The sequence below is a fragment of the Mesitornis unicolor genome, unplaced genomic scaffold, assembly GCF_000695765.1.
Source record: "Mesitornis unicolor isolate BGI_N332 unplaced genomic scaffold, ASM69576v1 scaffold947, whole genome shotgun sequence".
Taxonomy (NCBI): domain Eukaryota; kingdom Metazoa; phylum Chordata; class Aves; order Mesitornithiformes; family Mesitornithidae; genus Mesitornis; species Mesitornis unicolor.
This window is the reverse complement of record NW_010198175.1, coordinates 5,882-16,883: the sequence shown is the minus strand read 5'-3', so window position 1 is coordinate 16,883 and position 11,002 is coordinate 5,882.

The window sequence follows — 11,002 nt, the reverse complement described above, 5'->3', positions numbered from 1 at the left end:
TAGACTTAACTATTGTGAATGTCACGGTTTCATTTTTATTATGGTGGTTGACTTGACTCTGATGTTCAGTTTGTATTTTTGGAATTGCTTTTTTTTTAATTTTTTTCCTTAGAATTAAAAGACCAACATTAAATGTGTGTATTTTCTTGAGAGAGAAGAATGGAGTTTTGATTCTGTATTCCTGTGAAGGTACCTCCTCGGTGGTATCTGCCCATCGAGTTGTTTCTCTCTCTCTCTCTAGCTTTCCTGTTACTGTTCTGGAGACGCTTGGCCTGCACATAGACACTAACTGGTGCTCCGGCTATGCTTGAGGGATGCTTTGTTACAAGGTGTCATGTACTGGAAAATGCTGCAATAGTGCTGCTGAAGATACAGCTAGAGTAGTAATTAAAGCACACCTACAAATGCCTTTCTCTCATTGTATGTGAACTTCATTGTATGTAGTGATGGAGTGTCTAAAGGAAAACTATAACTGTCGCTGTATGTAACGATTTCATTTTGGTGTGACTCGATCATTGTATGTATGCATGTGTGTAAATATATGTAATTCAACTTGGTTGTGCTCACTGATTTAGACCCATTTCTATGTGTATCAGATTTAATATTTTTAAATTGTATTACAGTAATATTTAGATAGGTGAAGTCTCACGTGAGGCCGTTCTAAAGACGTAGGCATCACACGAACAAGATGGCAAAGAAATAATAGCACATTACTGGTCAGAATTGTAAAATAGTCATCACAGCAAAGTACTTCTCAAATCATTGTTCTCAACAAGGACTTCAAGAGGAATTTTGAATAAAAACGATGCTTTCTGTGCAAAATAGACATCTTGAGTGAGATTACAAATGAATTCTGAAAAAATCTGTGTGGTGTGTGAAATGAAGGTCAATATTTTGATTTAACGTGAAGACAGAAATAAAACAAAAAAGGCCTTGAAGGTGAAGACAAGCGGTTTTCTAGGGAGGGGAGGGAAAGATAAGTGGATAAACAGAAAAATGGTTGTGTCTCTGGAACATCCTACTAAAGTGATCTTTAGTGTTATATTTTTAAAAGGAATTTGGTGAATTGAGCTGGAAGGCGCCAAGGCTGGAGATGGAGCAGTAGTCACAACGCACCGATAAGGATGAGCTGGACAGGAGCATCAGTTCTGTGCACAGAGGGAAGAGGATGAATCTTGCAAATGCTCTGCAGGTAACATTTAAACCTTTAAACTTTAAACTGTTTCACTTCTTTAGTTCCCTCACAGCTGCCTGAAAGAAAAGCAGCTCTGCAGTTAAGGGTATTATGGCAGAAACCAGTATTTTCTAAACCCTTTTCTGCATTTCTAGGATGGTGGGTTGTGTTTGGTTGGTGCTGAACTTAAGCTGATGGCTAAACACCCATGTGGAGGTGTGAGGTGTCTTGGGATCCTAGTGTGATCAGAAAAACATAGTAATGCATGAGGAAAACAAATCGGACTTGTCAACCTAATGTTGTGGAGAAGTTGATTTCTTCTTCTGTACATTGCGTCATCTACAGGTGAGGTTTAAAGAAGAGACGGAGGAAGAGAGAGTCCTTTGGAGTCCTTGAAAGTTGAAAGGGGAATGACCATCTTCTAGAAAAATAGTACAGGGCAGTAGAAGGAAATGCAAAAGATAAGTACAAGTGGAAACTCTGGGGGGTCTGCAGTTGAGCTTGGAATTGGATGCTTTGCTGGTCTTTAACGCCTATTGTTCAGCAACAATGAAACAAGATTTTATTGTCATGGTTTTTGTCTGCTTTGTATTTCTGAATCCCTTAATGTTGCTCTTAGCTCATCTCTCCTGGTTTTAATCAGATTTTTTTCATATTCCAGCACTGAGATCCATATACGGTAACATCAGCAGTTCTGGCTTTCATTGATACCAAAATATTTTGCCTTACAGCTACTAGTTTTTCAAATAAAACTTATACAGTGCTTTTCATATAAGTTTTCTCCTAATCTGTTCACTGATAGTGTTTCACCAGTGTGTATATTTTTCACTTGTTCTGATTTGTTTTACAACTTCTGAATTTGTCAATATTCTGTTCTTTCCACAGTTACTTATTTTGTGTTTGGTATTGATTGACTTCCACGTGCCTTTGGTTTCCTGCTCTTCTGTTGCATGTCCAGTGTGGTAGCATTAATTTGCAATCTTGACACCTGCAGTCTTACTCCAATAAGCTCATTTGCTTCAAAACCTGCTTTATAGCAAGGAGCTAATTAATAGTTCTGTCTTGCTCTAAATAAAGTTTGTTCTTCTGTAAGCACAACTTTGAAGTACTTCATTTGTGCTCTGCCATTCCCTAATGAGCACTCACAAAACTGCTGCTGTCACTGCGGTCACTGCTGTCATCATCCACTGTGACAGTTCCTGCTTTGCTATGTACCCGTTTCTCTCATTCATGGACATTACTAAGGTGCCTCCTTGGTGTTTTTCACCCACTCGGTCTCGCTTGGTATTCATCACTTCACAGATTGGTTGCATGAAAGCAGAGATTGGAAAACAGGAAGATAATCTCTAGAATTTTACTATCAACAATGGTTAGAAATTCAGGGAGAGGGAAATAACGAACAACTGGAAAGTTTTTCAGGCTGTAGGATGTTAGTTTGTTTTTGTAGTAGTGGCAGGAGGAAAAGGTGAGCCTAAAAAGGGGAAGAATATAAGGTAAACTTAAGTTGATCAAGATGATAATGTGGAGTTCCTTGGTTAGGCAAAGTGCTACTGCTTGTGCAGAACCCCCACTCAGAACCATCCTTTGACAAACTGGGGGGGCTAACTGGCTAAGTGTGTGTATATAAATGGATGTAATATGGGTAGAAATACACAAGTCTGAGTAATACTATAGGAAATGAATGTATTTAATTATGAGATTTCTAAGTGGGCTGTGAAATGCCTATTGAAGAGACAGCCTTTGGGCTGTAAAAAAAGTAAAAATAAAAATTACAAATTCAATCACTGCCTTCTCTCCTCCTGTGCTTTTTCTTCTCTGCTTGTGGTAATGAGCCTGGCTATCGGAGGTGCTCATGTGCCTCACAGTCATTCAGGGGTGTGAGTGCTAAAGCTTTAGAATGGAAACTCCTGTTCGTTTGGGTACCTGGGGCTGCTTTCTTCTTCCCAGTCTTGTGGCTTCATCCTGTGGGAGAGAAGTGACTGCATGGACAGGCATGGGTGTCTTTTGACTTCACTGAGGCTCTTACCACTCACTGAAATCCTCCAGCATAATGGAAAAATGACCCTAATTAAATGGTTCGTGTCAGGTCCTTTAACATGATGTTGAAATAAAGATACAGGCTATAGAGAGATGCTGTGCCTTCCTTTACACACCTGTATTCCAGTTTGGTAGGTAGCAGATGGAAAGTGAAGGGTATCTTTTTTCCAGAAATCTGGTATAAACTAGGGGAAGAAAGGGACTTGTGAGCTGTATGGGTTCCAAGATGTATTAACTCTTCAACTGTGGCAATTGATAGCACGAAAGAAGATGCAATTCAGCTGCTTCTGGTGAAGCCTCGGCAGTGTAGCTGTGTTTACTATTAATTTCTTAAGTATTTTTATTTTCTTTTATTCAGACATTGGAACAATCTCCCAGGGGAAGTGGTAAATTCCCCTACACTGGTCAGTTTTAAGAATCAGCTTGACAGGGTTGCTGACTCAACTCATTTGAGCTGTACTTATACCTTGAGAGGTTGGACTGGGTGATCCTTGTGGTTCCTGCCAACCTGGGTTCTATGATTTTTTTTTTTACCTGTGATTAAAACCAACAGTTCCCTTAAGTAAATTCTTGGTTTTGAAAACAACATCATACAGTAAGGCATACAGCTTTTGATCTGCTCTGCAATAACTTACAAATATAGAGCTTAGCATTCCTCTTTATAAATAGTGAGGTTTTGTGGTAGGGGAGAAGCATGAAAAAGGAAGGGCTTAGCAAGCCAATTCTCAGCAGTAACTAAGAGTTGTGTGTCTCCTGTCTGCACCAAAAGTTGCTAAGCTTTAAAATTAAACAATCTCAAAGAGATTTGTTCTTTGAAACTAGGGAATGCACGAGAACTGTTTATTGCTAAAGGCGTGAGACAGAGCTTAATCTGCTGGAATGCACGAGAACTGTTTATTGCTAAAGGCATGAGATAGAGCTTAATCTGCTTATTGGGCTGGCCAAAAAGTAATTGCGTTTTTTTAATGGATGGACATACAGGTCTTAAAATGTACCTACCTTTATTTTAAACCATAAGTTCGTTATGAAACATGACAGCTAACAGTTCAAGCTTTTTTTTTCCAGAAAAAAGTGCACAATTCCATTAAGAATTATTGATTTAGCATCGATTTCAACATGGAAAATCAAAAGGAACATTTTTGTCTTTTTTTGCTGTATTCAGAAAAGGAAAAAATGCTGTGCAAGCTCATAAAAAGTTGTGGTGTGGATGGTGAAGATGCCTTAAAACTACAGCAGTGTCTCAATCCTTTTGCTATATTTTGGTCAGGAGATTTTCGTGTTACAGGTGCACCATGCTCAGGAAGATGAATCAAAGTTGATAACAGAATAAAGGTAATTGAATGCAGTTGGTGTTTAACAATGCAAGAGATTATCAGCAACCTGAATGTACTGAAATTGAGCGTTGAAAACCACTTAAAACAGCTTGGATTCGTTAGGAAGCTCAATATGTGGGTACCACATGAGCTCAAAGAAATTCCTCTCTGAACACATTGGGTACCACATGAGCTCAAAGAAATTCCTCTCTCTGAGCACGTTAACATCTGTGGTTCTCTCTTGAAGCATGGAAAAAATGATCCAGTTTTGATGCACGTTGATGAAACATGGATCGTCTGCAAGAACAACAAATGAAACAGAGTGTGGAGCAAGTGTGATGACCCAGCTCAAAGCACTTCAACAGCAGATCTTCAGTAACATCTGTGGTTCTCTCTTGAAGCATGGAAAAAATGATCCAGTTTTGATGCACGTTGATGAAACATGGATTGTCTGCAAGAACAACAAATGAAACAGAGTGTGGAGCAAGTGTGATGACCCAGCTCAAAGCACTTCAACAGCAGATCTTCAGTAGAGGAAGGTGATGCTGTCAGTCTGGTGGGATTTCAAAGGTATTGAGTAGTTTGTGTTGCTCCCATGGAACTGAAGCATTAATTTGGATGTGTAATGCCATCGACTGGATAAATAAATTCTGCCATCAGACAGGAGTGGTGTGTTTCACCATGAAAAATATTGCAGCTTGGATGGGCTGTGTTGGCACATCCACCACATTCACCAGACCTGGCACCATCAGATGCTGCTTGTTTTGTTCTTTGCAAAACACCTGCAATGGTGAAACCTTCACTGCCGCTGTGGATATCAAATCATTCTTGGAACTCTGTTTTTTTTTTTTTCTGAAAAGGATAAAGCCTTTTTTAAGTGCGGAATCTTGAAGTTGCCTGAAAGATGGCAAAAGGTACTTGAGCAAAATGGACACTGTATTTAATAAAGTTTTGCTTCCCCTGAAAACTTTACCTTTCATTTACCCAGAAAAAGAAATGCGATTGCTTTTTGCCCAAACCATTACCTTTCATTTACCCAGAAAAAAATGCGATTGCTTTTTGCCCAAACCACGAGTTGCAGGCTGTATTAATTAACTGCTGAGGATAATGAGGCTGTAGGTTGCCATGTAAATATTTATTTTAACAATACTCAGGGAAGGAGGACCAAAAAAAAGTACTGGCTGTGGCAGGTTGAATAAAACTGTTTAGAAGGGAGTCTGAGCGCTGCAGCACATGGTCACGGCTCTGAGGATGGTGCTGCAGCCTGGCGCACGGGCAGAGCTGAACACGGAAGTGCTGCAGTGCTGAGGATGTGAGATGCGATGTTGTTGTGCCTGTGTTGTTCACAGGAAGAAGTTGAGGCAGAAAGTGTCGTTTCTCGCAGTGCACACGTTGAGGTACCAGGAAAGGGAACTTTTGTAAGCGTTTCTGATGTCTTGATCCAAAAAGGCTTTTGGTTTTCGCTGTGCATTTACCTTTTTAAGAGAAACCACTGTTCCTTGTACCATTCATTACCCAATCTGGCAATGTAATATTACACCTTAATATTTTAACTGTTTTGATTCAAAGCACAGTACGAAAAGGAAGTTCCTGTTTTGTTATTTGAACAATGTGGTTAGCAGGCTTCCGGACAGGCCCGGGTTTCTCAGGAGTCTTATGAAATGGCAAACAAGCTCAGGTTTGTCTCGTGTATTACTTGATTAAGCTGAAAAAACCGGCTCCAAAATGTTGAGCTTTTAGTCTCGGGATCTTACATATTCTCTGATGAATAATGTGAAATTATTACATGCTAATAACTAGTAGTAATTTATATTATGGGACTCTTAATCGATACAGTTTGATATTTTGTGATACTCTGTTACTCTTTTCCTTCCATTTTTCCCATGGTGTTTATTTTTAGTATATTGGCTATACCTAATCAGTAAGGAAAATAATGATACTGTGCAATCAGTTGTTGCTTTAGAGGAGGAAAACGTAAGCATTAATGGAAGCACTCGCCAGGTCATCAGTTGATGCTTGCTGCTGAAAAATACTTTGAATTCTTCTCATAGTTTCACGTGCCTTATGTCCTGCTGTTAATTGGAAAGGCACAAACATGCACCCAAATTGAAAGGAGGTTGTAGTGGGGTGGGTGTTGGTCTCTTCTCCTAAGTAACAAGTGATAAGATGAGAGGAAATGACCTCAAGTTGCACCAAGGGAGGGTTAGATTGGATATTGGGTAATATTTCTTTACTGAAAGAGTGGTCAAGCACTGGAAGGGGCTGCCCAGGGAAGTGGTGGAGTCACCATCCATACATCTACAAAAAGTGTAGGGACATGGTTTAGTGGGCATGGTGCTGTTGGGTTGAGGGTTGGACTTGATGATCTTAGAGGTCTCTTGTAACTGTAATGATTCTGATTAAAACAGTGTATCAAGACAAAGTACTTTCTGTAAAATCCTTTCCAAGAAGGGCTCGTGAGGACAGATGGCCACTGAGTTAGAGCAGGAAAGTGGTTTTTGAGTTCAAGTGTCAATTTGCTACTGTCTTTCCGTGGTATCACAAGCTTACAGATTCCTATAATCTGATTTTTTTGGGATATTTCCCCTCTTTTTTGAGGTGAGGAACTTGGGACTTGGTTTAGTTACTAACAAATAACAAGTAAGCCAGCACTGTGCCCACGTGGCCAAAAAAGCCAACGGCATCTTGGCCTGTATTAAAAACAGTGTGACCAGCAGGTCCAGGGAGGTGATCATCCCCCTGTACTTGGCACTGGTGAGGCCGCACCTCGAGTGCTGTGTTCAGTTCTGGGCCCCTCACTGTAAGAAGGATGTTGAGATTCTGGAGCGTGTTCAGAGAAGAGCCACAAGGATGGGGAGGGCTCTGGAGAACAAGCCTGATGAGGAGCGGCTGAGGGAACTGGGCTTGTTTAGCCTGGAGAAGAGAAGGCTGAGGGGAGACCTCATCACCACCTACAACTGCCTCAAGGGAGCTTGTAGAGAGGTGGGTGCTGGTCTCTTCTCCCAGGTGATGGGGGATAGAACAAGGGGAAACGGCACCAAGCTGTGCCAAGGGAGGTTCAGGTTAGAGATAAGGAGGAAGTTCTTTACTGAGAGGGTCGTCAGAAGCTGGAACAGGCTGCCCAGGGAGGTGGTGGAGTCACCATCCCTGGATGTGTTTAAAGAGCGGGTAGATGAGGGACTTAAGGATATGGTTTAGGGGGTAGACAGGAACGGTTGGACGTGATGATCTCAGAGGGCTTTTCCAACCAAGCGATTCTGTGTGTGAAGTAACACTTAACTAGACAAATAGTTTCCCAAAGTCACAGATGCTGATTTAATATCAAACTGCCTTGATTTAGGCTGGCCTGAGGGTCTTGCTGTCTCTTGTTGAACACAGATCTTTACTGGTTTCATTAATATTTCTGACCTCTACTCTAATTCTGCACAAGGCAGTACCTACTGTTCTTCTTGGAATAGCTCTTTACCTTACTGCCTGCTTCACTGGAAGCTGTGCCGTTCTGCGCGTGTGTAATAAACGGCCGGTGCAACATGGAAAGCAAGTACTGAGGTGCAAATATTTGGGTTACACTAAATGAGAACAGAGTTTGAACTCCGCATGAGGAAGAAATGAAAAAGCTGCATTACCAGAAACAAAGTTCTTGTTAGCTTAGCATCCTTTGTCTTTTGCAGCACTCATAGGTAAAGCGTTCTTCACAAAACAAAGAACACAAACACAAGTTTAAACTTCATTTATTGAAAATCTGAGTTTTGCGTAATTTTATTCAACATCTGCGTCTTAAAAAGTCCATTAAGAAAACAAATTTAGATTTATATTCTCCTTTGTAAATTTTATACAATCAAAAGCAATCTACTCTTCAAAACCCGAAAGAAATTTTATTTAGCTGCAAGTTTAAATGCCAAATCCTTCACTCATGAGAAACATATTCCAGCTGCCAAAGTCAAAGCGCAGTTACCTTTGTAGTTATTCCCTGTTTCATTTTCAATAACAAACCTGGAATAGGGAGAAAATACTGTCAGAGCTCTTAGTTGCAAACTAATAACTCCTTCCAGATTAGCTCTGCTGACAAATGTTGCGTTATTTTCTTCTACCAGAGGCCGCTATTTGTAATCCAATAAACTGCAGTTCAGTCCTGTGTCTTCGAGAAGCCTGCATTCCTCAGCAGCTGAAGCTAATACAGGGTACTGCTTTGCCACCGGGTGTGCAACCACTGGCAGAGAGGCACAGCAGAGCAGCCGGGGAACCCAGCACCACCCCAGTGCCCTGGGAAGACTTGGCAAAACTCATCTGTGGACGGTCTAAGCTGCAATCTAGACTCTAGTAGCTTTGATACAAGAGGTAGTTATCTCAGGCACAGCTTCGCAGAGCTGGTTCAGGATTTTGCAGATGGTTTATGGCCTGACACTCGGGTGATGCAAGCAAAGATAGGTCTCCTCTTCTGGCAAAAGGGGCCCTAAGCATCTTTATTTGTCTGTCCTGAAGAGACCTGATCACAACCTTGGAAGTTGACTTCAGTGAGCTCTGGCTTATGCCCCGGTGTGGATATGTGGTATATTGGTGCTGGGAGATGTACAGGGAAATGGTAGAAAAATATCATTTGCCACTGTAGCAGAAAGAATTCACTTTTCCTACCTAGTCTTTGTCCTGATCCCAGAAATAAACTTTCTAATTGCAGGCAGTTAAGGATATAAAACATCGTGTGGAAAAAGAAGACATGCAGAACTCTAACGAGAAACAATCTTATTTTGGACACAGCTTTGCAGAAAGCAAAAGTAGCTCAACAGCCTTTGGAGCCCTCTCTGACAAGTTCTGTAAGGAATAATACTTCTGTTTATAAAAAATATTTAGAAATATTATTGCTAGGCCCTGTTGTCTAAAGTTGAAGCTGAAGTGCTGTTTCTGTGTACTATAGCCCTTGCTAGCATCTGCTTCGTTTGAACAAAATGTTTCTGCAAGAATCTATTCACCCTGTTTTATCTCCATCAAAAATTTTAATCACAGCAAGTCTCCACGTCCCAATTCTGCTGTTCATACCCAGATACCCCAACAACAGGCAGAACACTAATACAGACAGGTTTTTTTTTTAAAAAAACACTGTTTTTAAAGAATGTACCTTTTAAAAACACTTTTTGTGATCAAATGTAGTTTAACTGATTTACACAGGAAACTCCAGTGACTTGGCACACTGTATAAATAACACAAAAGTTGATTCTCACACGCCAGGTGTTTTGTTGGCAAAAATTCTCCATGCCCTCAATCCGCTGCGAAAAGCCACTTCCTCTAGAAATTACACATGACCGATTGGAGGATGGCTTTGCCTTAGTGAAGTGATTATTACACGTTCAGTTGATCCTAAAATGTGAAGCTTGTACTTATTGCTCATGTAATTCATGCCTTACTCGTATGAATAGTTAACTACAGAAACACTGTTCATAGGAACGGAGTTTACTTGCCCAGCCGAAAGATGTGCGAGGGTAAGGAAAAAGGGGAGTGTGACACGAACAACTTTGGTTTTTCACGTGTATGCAAGACACCCTATGAACTGCTCCATTAGTCACAGATGGAGACAAGCACTAACAGAAAATCAATTGGCAGAGAAGAGGGATTTTGACAACAACTAATGTTAAGGTCATATTTTCACATACTGTGATACCCTCCCTTTATTAAAGGGGAAGACTAATATGAGAAATGACTTCTTGAAAATGATCTATTACATGAGGTTGCAGTAACTACGAGTTCACAAACCATACTTAAAGCGTGTGTCCATTTTTCTGTACACTATATCGTCACCTGTCTCTCGAATCTCATGTAACAGCCACAGAGGAAAAAAGGGTTGTACAACTACAGGACAGAAAGATTTATGAACAGGAATTGCACCGATTTTCTCCAATTCTTCTCAACAGTGACTCAATTTCAAATCGAGAGTGCTTTTTTCTTTAAAGTGCTGATGTTAGTCATCTGTATAGAAAAAGTTTTAACTTTGTTCTCACAATGTTAGCCTAATATTTCTCCATGATGCCACACAACAAAGGCTGAGGATTTTTAAAACCATGTAACTTTGAAGATAAATGAGAGTAACTACAGACTACCCCAGTGGGCCCCGATCCTGTAAACACTTAGGCACATGTGTAAATTCACTCAAAGTTTAACAGCGAATAAACCAATATTTAAGTTACCGTTTAAAGTTTTATGTGAACGTGAAAAAAACTGACGGTATTAACATTACTTTGCGTATGCACCAAGCATCTTGTGCACTGTGCATGTTAGCCATTAACAATCGTTAACAAATGCCACAAGTACAAAAGATACACTGTTAGTAGCACTTGCAAAAATGGAAGAGCTTGGGGCAAGGCATTCTGCTGATGTTAAAAACAAACAGGACCACCACCACCACACAACCAAAAAGCCCAATGTGAATTGAAAACGTGATGTCTGCTGCCTGTTCAAAAATCTGAAAGGTCATGTTTCCCTTGGTTTT